The following is a 10,998-nucleotide window of genomic DNA, read 5'->3' as shown; positions in this document are numbered from 1 at the left end:
ACAGTAGGAATCTTTCCTGAATTTGCCATTGGCCTGTTAATGTTTGTCCCATGGCTTTAAGAACAGGAGTGGTACTGGAGGTTTTAAGGATTACAAAAATTATTTTATTTAAATTGCATAATTTATTAATTGTGAAAATTATTACATTTAAATTAGGTAACACTGGGTTTCCCAGGTGGCTCAGTGGTAAAGAATCCATCTGCCAATGCAGGGCTGCAGGTTCAATCCTGGGTCAGGAAGATCCCCTGAAGAAGGAAATGGCAAACCCCTCCAGTACTCCTGTCTGGGAAATCCATTGGCAGAGGAGACTGGTGGGCTACAGTCCATGGTGTCGCAAAGGAGTTGAACACAACTTAGTGACTAAAACGAGAACAAATTATTATATATGAGAATAATGCATCTTGTCAAACATCTTGGCTGGCATACATGATAACTGTTGTTTTCCTGTGTGGACCATACTCTATTCCATTGTGTAGATAATCACACTATGTTAATTGCAGATAGTGTCTGTTGCGTAGTTAAAGGTAGTTTTCTTTTCATTTATTTTTTAATTTTATTGATTTCAGTACTAAGAGGAAAATGGACAAAAAATGACTAACATCTTTTATATGGGGTGGCACCTTTTATAGGAAGTCAACATATAATCTATTTAAATTTTATTTTTTTCTAGTTGCTTTTTTCTATTAGATTGTCTTACATATAAAATATATCTCAATATAATTTATCAACATGATTATGGGACACTTTTCAAATCATGTTTAAAATTTACATGGTGAAACAATTTTTAATTTTCTGTTTTATCCATGCTATTTTTTGTCATATTGTGAAGTAAAATTTAGATGATGCACTTAGGTTTACCAGTTATGTGGATTAATATCCTCAAAACCTTTACTATAAAACCAATATCATTTGTATGTTGTGTATATATTGTTGTATGCTGAAATTTTGCACATAATTACAATTATTATTAATAGATTTTTGCTGTCATTGGGCTTTATTTTAAACTAAACCTATTATTTTTTAAAAACAATGTTTTAAAAATCACTTTCTCTTTTACCTGCTAAGGTTTTAATACCTATTTTTGGTAAGCAGGGTTTGAAAATGGCTTCCATGACTTTCGCCCTGTGTTGTTACTTCTATGATGATGTTATGTTTATGGCAAGAGGGAAATTTTCTTGCCAGGTGCAATTTAGTCACCGGAAAAGTCCTTTTAAAAGCAGAGAAGTTTTCCACCTGAAAGTAAGAGGGAGTCAAAGAGCAGAGAAAGAATCAATTCTCCATTGCTGGCTTTGAAGATAGAGGAGCCAGCTGTACCCTTTAAAACCAGGAGCCACTCCTGGAGGATAGTTACTAAGGAAAAAGAACCTCAGCACTACAGCCACATGAGCTAGATTCTACCAACAGCCTGAATGAGCCTGGAAGTGAATTCTTCCCTGAGCGTCCAGATAAGAGCCAGCTCAGGCCACACCTTGATTTCAGGCTTGTGAAGCCTTAAGCAGTGAATGCAGTGAAATTCACACAAACTTCTGCCCTATATAACAGAGAAATAATAAATGGATTCTAAAGTGCTCTGTGAGAATTTGTTATGCAGTAGTAGCTAATATCGGAGAAGGCGCTGGCAGCCCACTCCAGTACTCTTGCCTGGATAATCCCAGGGATGGAGGAGCCTGGTGGGCTGCAGTCCATGGGGTCGCTAAGAGTCAGACAGGACTGAGCGACTTCCCTTTCACTTTTCACTTTCCTGCATTGGAGAAGGAAATGGCAACCCCCTCCAGTGTTCTTGCCTGGAGAATCCCAGGGACGGGGGAGCCTGGTGGGCTGCCGTCTATGGAGTCTCACAGAGTCGGTCACGACTGAAGCAACTTAGCAGCAGCGGCAGCAATAGCTAATATGCTGTTAAAACATTTAAAAAAATCACAAAAATGTCTTATTTTCTTTTCAAATAATGAAAATGCTTCAAATGATTTAATATAGTTTCAACATCTATTTTGGTTTTATATCATAGGTGATAAGAGTAGCTTTTATTTGTTTTTAAGGGTCTCTCTGTAAAGGAGCCTGGATATGGAAGATGCAGTTTCTGTGAACTAAAGTTCTTAGACCGTATTGCTAGACCTGGGTCCAATCTAAACACATCTGATAATATACTGAGCCTTGACAAGTGAGTCACTCTCTTGGAGGAAATAAACTTTTCCACTGTGAAAAATGAAACTTTGTAGAGCAGCATGCACTATTTGGTATAGTTTCCCTTTTCTTTAATATACTCTTAGTGTTTTCAAAGTGACTCACTTCACTTGTGGGATCAGTTTACTGCTGGCTTAGTATAAATCAGAGCTGTAATTAACTTGTAATGATATACCTTAAGGCTTCTAAAATTCTTTGTTTCTCAACTTTCAGCTTTATATAAAAGCCTGAAAAATACTATTCCAATAAAAATTTATTTATTTAAACAGTATCAAGGGAGACATCTTTCCTCATATCAAACATATATGCATATATATATTTATAGTCTATGTACATTAAACACATATTTATAGATAATCTATTTCAGACTTCAAAGGAATCTCAACCTCATGGGTATCTTTTGGCTTTAATTAAAGCCTACAACATATTACTAAGTTATTCAGAAAGTTTTTAAAAAATTTTAATTAATTTATTTTTCAATTGAATGATAATTGCTTCACAGAATTTTGCTGTTTTCTGTCAAACACTAACAAGAATCTGCCGTAGGTACACTTTCACCCCCTCCCTCTTGAACCTCCCTCCCTCTCCCTCCCCATCCCACCCCTCTGGGTGACACAGAGCCCTGTTTGAGTTTCCTGAGCCACACAGCAAATCCCCGCTGGCTGTCTGTTTACATGTGGTAACGGCAGTATCCCTGCTACTCCATACATCCCACCCTCTCCTTCCTCCCTCCCCCCGTGTCCATAAGTCTGTCCTCTGTGTCTGTTTCTCCATTGCTGCCCTGCAAATAAATTAATCTGAGCCATCTTTCCAGATTCCATATATACACATTGCTGCTGCTAAGTCGCTTCAGTCGTGTCCGACTCTGTGCGACCCCATAGACGGCAGCCCACCAGACTCCCTCGTCCCTGGGATTCTCCAGGCAAGAACACTGGAGTAGGTTGCCATTTCCTTCTCCAATGCATGAAAGTGAAAAGTGAAAGTGAGGTCGTTCAGTTGTGTCCGACTCTTCGCGACCCCATGGACTGGAGCCTACCAGGCTCCTCCGTCCATGGGATTTTTCAGGCAAGAGCACTGGAGTGGGATGCCATGTTTCCAGATTCCATATATACGCATTAGTATACGATATTTCTCTTTCTCTTTCTGACTTACCTCACTCTGTATAATCGGCTCTATTGAATGTCAAGTGCCACAACGTGTGCTATGATTGTATATCTACACTAAATAACTTATGGTCTCTGCCTTTCATGAGTTACATGGAAAGAGATGAGAAACATAAAATGAAATAAAATTTATAAGCCATATGCCAGGGTAATAAAGAATTTTGATTGACAGGTATAGGAATTTATAGTAATAGTAGGGAAATAATAAAGGGATTTTTTTTTTTTACTATATTTGTTTAAATGCCTTATGCTATACTTTATCCTGAATTAATTCTTCATTATAAACAACAAAATATGAATAAGATACAATTTAATTTAAAATTTTTATTCTTCAATAAAAGCTGAAGCAAGTATATTATTTTATCTTATTTATCTTTCTGTTTTGAAAATTTTTAAATAGTGAAAATAAAAACACTCAATTTATAGTTTTGTAGAAATATTAAGGAACTAACTTTTCCAATATGTCAATTATAGCTTCATTATCACAGACAGAAAGTATAGAGGATATATACATATATGTATATATGTACATATATATATATATGAGATCGGTAACAACAAAGAGAGAATTGCATTTGATAATACCATTTGTTATATTCTTTTAATATTTGATATTTGATTACATAGCCCAGTCCACAATAAAACATTTCATAATCACCACAGACCATACAAGAAGAATAAATGAAGTATGATAAGAGTTAAATATATAGAGAAACTTTGATATTTTGGTAAATATGGTAAATCAGAAAAGTTTAGTTGTCTTATGATATTAACTGGGATTTGAATAATTAAAGGTATAGAATGAAGGACAGATTTAAGGTCAAAAGATTAGTGTTTAAATCTTGACTCAACCATTAAAAAACTTTATTTTTAAAAATTAATTTGCTTTTACCTTGGGTAAAATGTTTCTTGGCAAGAAAGCTATGATAAACTTAGCGTGTTAAAAGGAAAGACATCGCTTAGCTGACAAAGCTAAGCTATGGTCTTTCCAGCAGTCACGTACTGCTGTGAGAGCTGGACAATAAAGAAGGCAGAGTCACAAAGAATTGATTTCGGAAGAAGAATTGATGATTTCGATCTGTGGTGCTGGAGAAGACTCTTGAGAGTCCCTTGGACAGCAAAGAGATTAAACCAATCACTCTTAAAGGAAATCAACTGTGAATACTCATTGGAAGGACTGATGTTCAAGCTGAAGCTTCAATAATTTGGCCACCTGATGTGTAGAGCTGACTCACTGGAAAAGACCCTGATGCTGGGAAAGATTGAAGGCAGAAGGAGAAGAGGTCTACAGAGGATGAGATGGTTGGAAAGGTATCACCAATTCAGTGGACATGAACTTTGACAAACTCCAGGAGATGGAGGGGGAAAGGAGGCCAGGCATGCTGCAGTCCATGGGGTTGTGAACAGTGATAGATGCTTGAACTGTCTTGGAACTCTGAATTCTCTCTGTTTAAGCAGCAGAATTCTCTTTAAGGATATCTTTCTGTCCGAGCTGTTGGGAGATTCAATATTAATACTATAAGTGAGATTTCATTTTAAGCTGTAAGATATGCCAAAATCTCAAATGGAATACTTGATTATTTATAATAATAATATTAAAAAAATAGGCAATTTTCACACCAAAGACCTTTCATTTGTCAAAGAGTTACCAACAGTCATTGCTTGAACACGTTTACATGGAGGCTGCATGACGCTAAGTGGTAATGAAGGACACATGCATGGTGGAGTTTGCAGCTTTGAGGATGCGCAGAAGAATGAGGTGTGGGTAACAATACAGGCAGATGGCACGTAATCAAGAGGCTTCTTGATGCAACATCTCTATTTTCCTCCGGTTAAAGAAGGTTCTCTGGAAAAGATTCTGTTAAGCTTTTAAGTTGGACGTGCCTCGAGCCTTTTTATACAATAGTGTAAGAAGAACTTTCTAATGTACATTCTTGATTGTTTGGTTGTTTGAATGATAATACATTCTTACACAAAGTAATCAGGTTACATTGTTAGCCGTTTTCAAGACAGAGAGGCAGTGTTGAATTCACAAGGGCTAGCTCTGTGTAAATGGTCAATCTGTTTCCATGGTTACTGGCTGGCTGAGTAAAGTATAAATTTGTAGGTGTTGGTTAGTGCCCTCTTATCTTAAAGAATCTCAAGAAGATTGTTTCTATAAATATGGTTTCCATCTCTGAGCTAAGTATGGGTTTGAGGATAAATTTAGGGAAGAGACAGCTTTTAAGTCGTATAAATAGCAATTCAAAAAGATCCCTTTCCTTGAAGTTTGCATCATATTTTCAGTATTAAGCATGAACATATTTGTAGTTTCCACTATTCTAATTATAAGGAAATCCACTTTATCACATCTTTTCTGAAGGCATCCATTTTTATGATTCTCTTGGCCACAGGTGCTAATGTAGTTCTCGGTAATGCAGAAGGCTGTCTTTTTAAATACAATCTATTACCTTTTCAGAACTATTACCAGAACCAATTTTAGCAGACACAAAGAGGATTTTAAAATATGATACAGGAAAGATATTTTCACATCCAAAATAAGCTTTAGGAACTTGCAAGAAGCATAAATGAACATATTCGAGTTATGTTTAAAAGAATGGAAAGTTTTCATTTCTCATACAAGTACATAGCTATTTTAAAAAATCTATTCTTTTTGTGCTTATTTTCCCTATGAAATAATATTTAGAATTTTATTTCTAATGCAAAATAGCAGTCTTCTCATTTTTTAATCTTTGAAACTGTTGAACTGTTTTTGTTATTTGCTTTGATTTTATTCAGTGTTATAGCACAATTTTTCTTTCTTCCCCACCCCACTCCCCAGTGCCCTGCTGAGCTGAACTGATTATAGAACTCCCATAGATTTCAAAGGGAATTCCATAGCCCTAGAACCTCCCTGGCTGTGTGTATGTGAACATAACCAAGTGATAAAGTGGTTGAGAATTACTTACAGCATGTGCAAAATGAAGATTAGAATAATAATTTCATCATTATCATGATTATTGCTATTTAATATTTATATAGCACCTTCATCTGTGAAGCTCAAGAAACTTTATGAATTTTAAATTATCCAGTGGACTCTAATCTTAACTATACCCCTATGTGCTGGGAAAGGCACAAAATGAATAATAGGTTTGAGTGACATATATTGCTAGGGAAATTTAATCCCACTGCTGTTTAGCTCTCTTCTGTTATTGGAAAATGGCATTATATATTTGCCTAGAAAGTTGGATTGCTATCTCATTATTTTAGTACTGGGAGTCCATTTGCTATTTATTTTGAAATCACTCCAGGTGACAGCTTATTCAAAATTAAAGAGATACACTGATAATTTTTATTATATTTGGCATTAGTCATCAGCATTCCAAACTAATCCTTAATGAAAAAAGAAAATTTTATTGTGTTTCGTCTTGTATTGATAAAGCTGGATTCGGCATTCTGTCTTTGGGCCTGTCTTACACACGGAAGTGAATTTCAAATCATTACAAGAAAATATTTCATGCTATTTTAATCCAAATTTATAACAGAATGTACAGCATCATGAATTTCATGAATCTAATGGAGTTATTAAAATATTCATTTTCTTAATAATATGTCACAAGCCTTGATTTCTTTGACTTTTGAAGTATAATTATAGCTTTATTATATTTAGATGCAGATTTTAGACATTTTTTTTTGTATAATATACTTCTGATTTTCTGTAAGACTTTTATCTTTCTATTCCTCTTTTTCCATTAAGTGGTAATAATGAAAGACCCTGAAAAAGCTTATCCAGAGTTAGTTAATTATCCAGGAAGATATTAGAATAATCACACAGATAAATAAATAGAGTAAAAGCTGTTATATAGGCCTGGACATGTTTTTAAATGTCTCATTACAATAAATAGATTTATGATTGTAGTATAATCAAGTAAAGAATTTGCTGATGAGAAGAATTGCTGGGCGGATGAAGCCGAGGTCAAATGGTGCCTTGGCTGGAGTGGGGCCGGAAGACGAGGAATGTGGGGAGCCTCTAGAATCTGGGGAAGGTTCTATTTCCTCTGTAGCTCATCTAGAATGAAACTGATTTCAGCCATGACAACTTGAGTTTGAAGAGGCCTCAGAAACCGTCCTGGAGAAGGAAACAGCAACCCATTCCATAGAACGGTACTTGAAATATTCTATTTATGCAATAAAAAATTTGATGGGCATTAAGTAATGGTGGGTAAATATCAGTGTATGCTGATACTTTAACACACAGTTACTGTGAAATGGGGAAAGGAGAAATTTGAAGGTGTAGAATTGAATACTGATGAACCTCCGATGGTGTTCAAGGCTCAGCTTTTTGCACTGACTGGAGTCCAGCCAGCCAGACAGAAAGTTATGGTGAAAGGAGGAACACTGAAGGACGATGATTGGGGAAACATCAAAATGAAAAATGGAATGACTGTACTAATGATGGGGTCAGCAGATGCTCTTCCTGAGGAACCCTCAGCTAAAACTGTCTTTGTAGAAGACATGACAGAAGAACAGTTGGCATCTGCCATGGAATTACCATGTGGATTGACAACCCTTGGCAATACTTGTCACATGGATGCTACAGTTCAGTGAATTCGTTCTGTGCCTGAACTCAAAGATGCCCTGAAAAGGTATGCAGGTGCCTTGAGAGCTTCAGGAGAGATGGCGTCAGCACAGTACGTTACTGCAGCCCTTAGAGATTTGTTTGATTCCATGGATAAAACTTCTTCTAGTATTCCACCAATTATTCCACTGCAGTTTTTGCACATGGCTTTTCCACAGTTTGCAGAGAAGGGTGAGCAAGGACAGTATCTTCAGCAGGATGCTAATGAGTGTTGGGTACAAATGATGCGAGTATTACAGCAGAAATTGGAAGCTATAGAGGATGATACTGTTAAAGAGACAGATTCTTCATCTGCATCAGCAGTGACACCTTCTAAAAAGAAAAGTTTAATTGATCAGTTCTTTGGAGTTGAATTTGAGATGACCATGAAATGTACAGAATCTGAAGAAGTAGAAGTCACTAAAGGAAAGGAAAGTCAGCTTCAGCTTAGCTGTTTCATCAATCAAGAAGCCAAGTATCTTTTTACGGGACTTAAGTTGCGACTTCAGGAAGAAATCACCAAACAGTCTCCAACATTGCAAAGAAATGCTTTGTACATCAAATCTTCAAAGATCAGCCGGTTACCTGCTTACTTAACTACTCAGATGGTTCGAGTTTTTTACAAAGAGAAGGAATCTGTGAATGCTGAAGTTCTTAAGGATGTGAAATTTCCTCTTATGTTGGATGTGTATGAACTATGTACACCAGAACTCCAAGAGAAAATGGTTTCTTTTCGATCAAAATTCAAGGATCTAGAGGATAGAAAAGTAAATCAGCAGCCAAAGACAGGCGACAAAAACAGTAGTCCCCAAAAGAAGTTAAGTAGGAACGCTTTTCTTTTGCTGATGACATTGGCTCCAGTAATTGCGGATACTATGATTTACAAGCAGTGCTAACGCATCAGGGAAGGTCTAGCTCTTCAGGCCATTATGTATCATGGGTGAAAAGGAAACCAGATGAATGGATCAAGTCTGACGACGATAAGGTCAGCATCGTGACACCAGAGGATATCTTACGGCTTTCTGGTGGTGGAGACTGGCACATAGCTTACGTTCTACTCTACGGGCCTCGCAGAGTGGAGATAATGGAAGAGGAAAGTGAACAGTAATCTTCGTTTTAGCTATTTATGCTTAGGTGTGAAATAAATGTTATCTGTTGATCATAGCTATAACCCAGAGCTTTGGAAGATGTTTAGGTGGTTTTGTGTGTTTCCCCTCATGTGGAACAAGAGAGGGCAGAAGCAGACCACTCCATGTTATCGACCTAAGAAATTACAGAAAAGAGAAAATTGCCTTTGGACTGTGCTTCCCTGTGTAAAGGTGGCAGGAAGAACTTTAAGCTTATTGCTTGGATTAATTTTTAAAAATTATGAGTCGAAATGCCTTTCAACCATTATTACCTTCTGTGATAATTTTTCTGTCTTTTTCAGCCCAAGATTCAGCAATCAGATGTTTATTGCACACCTATTCCTCTATTATTTGTTGTTCTTGCATGGTTCGAACCACCAGTGATTCAGTAGCTGCCCATCCTTTGCCTTATCTAACACAAATGCTGCCAGGAAGGTGGAAAGGAAGTAAGTTTGATCTCATTGTGTAACTCAGTGCTGCGTCCCCACCCCCATGGAAACATGGGTACAATCAAGTATTTGTCCAGCCTGACTGTTGCTGGCTTTTCATGACTTTAAAATAAATTGTGATCAAATAATAGTACATTTGATTATACATTTGTCACTGTGTCTCTGATGTACTATGGTTTGTACATTGAACTTTGCTATGGTTTTGTAGTAATGAACCTTAAAATGTTGACAAGCTCCAGTTGCTTATTTTTAGAAAATGAGGATATTTAATAAAAAAAGAAAAAAGAGGGAAAAAAAAAAAAAGAATTTGCTGATGTTCAGTCACTCTGTTGTGTCCAATTCTTTGTGACCACATGGACTATAGCATGCTAGGCCTCCCTGAACATCACCAACTCCTGGAGTTTACTCAAACTCATGTCCATTGAGTCGGTGATGCCACCCAACCATCTCATCCTCTGTCGTCCCCTTCTCCTCCTGCCTGCAGTCTTTCCCAGCATCAGGGTCTTTTCTAATGAGTCAGTTCTTTACATCAGGTGAAGATGAGACCAAAGTATGAGCTTCAGCTTCAGCATCAGTCCTTCCAATGAGTATCCAGGACTGATCTCCTTTAGGATGGATTGGTTTGATCTCCTTGCAGTCCAAGAGACCCTCAAGAGTCTTCTCCAAGTAAAAAATAAAATTTTGCAAATAATTGGGAAACAGGAGAGGGTAGTGTAGATAGGAATAAGTGAGGTAACATTATCGACAGTCCTTGATTTAATTTAATAATCTTCAATTCCAAATATGTATATTACTAACTATTTTGCACATAAGAAAGTTGAAACTGAAGAAAGGTAAGTTGAACAAAGTCATACGGCTGGTGACTGGTCTAAGCAATTATTCTCAAAAACCTGTGCCCTCAAACCCATGACCTTCCTTGCCAAGGAGACCAGTAATGGACTGGGTTTGACAGAAAGGAACGCATCTTGAGGGCGTCTCGATAACCCCAGCGTGTGAACACTAAAGTGGCATGTCACTTGCCCTCGTGGCTACTTAGGATAATTGCTCTTTTTGTTTTTATCTGAAACTTTTTTACTTCTATGGCCACTCCCACTGTGGGTTTTCATTTATAAGCCATTTTACATTTCACCTAAACAAATGAGTTTTGCAAGGCTTTTCTATATGAATAAATAAATTCTAAATACTGCAACAGCTACTTCAGCCTCACTGAGTAGTGGTTTTTGGCAATCAGCGTATCTCGCTTGCCTGCTGGCCATGCCTGTTTTTCCAAATCATACGCACAACAAAACTGCAAATAACTACACGTTGCAGATATTCAAAGCCACGCTAACCAGTAATTCTGCTGTTGCCAAAGCTCTACTAGAGTTATACTCCTTTAGGTTTCAATTTGTTTGCTTACTGTTCTTAAGCCTTATATTTTTGAGGACTCACTCCGCAATAAATATGATTGTCACATGGATTTCTCATCGCTAGGGAGACTA

General features: G+C 37.0%; 1 pseudogene; it reads left to right on the top strand.

Moving 5' to 3' along the window:
- The first annotated feature begins 7,538 nt into the window (after positions 1-7,538).
- Positions 7,539-9,049, top strand: LOC128059219 (ubiquitin carboxyl-terminal hydrolase 14-like; annotated as a pseudogene).
- The last annotated feature ends 1,949 nt before the right edge of the window (positions 9,050-10,998 follow it).

Source organism: Budorcas taxicolor, chromosome 14, assembly GCF_023091745.1.
Source record: "Budorcas taxicolor isolate Tak-1 chromosome 14, Takin1.1, whole genome shotgun sequence".
Lineage (NCBI taxonomy): Eukaryota > Metazoa > Chordata > Mammalia > Artiodactyla > Bovidae > Budorcas > Budorcas taxicolor.
Note: the sequence above shows the minus strand (reverse complement) of the source record. Positions and strands in the feature narration are given on the sequence as shown.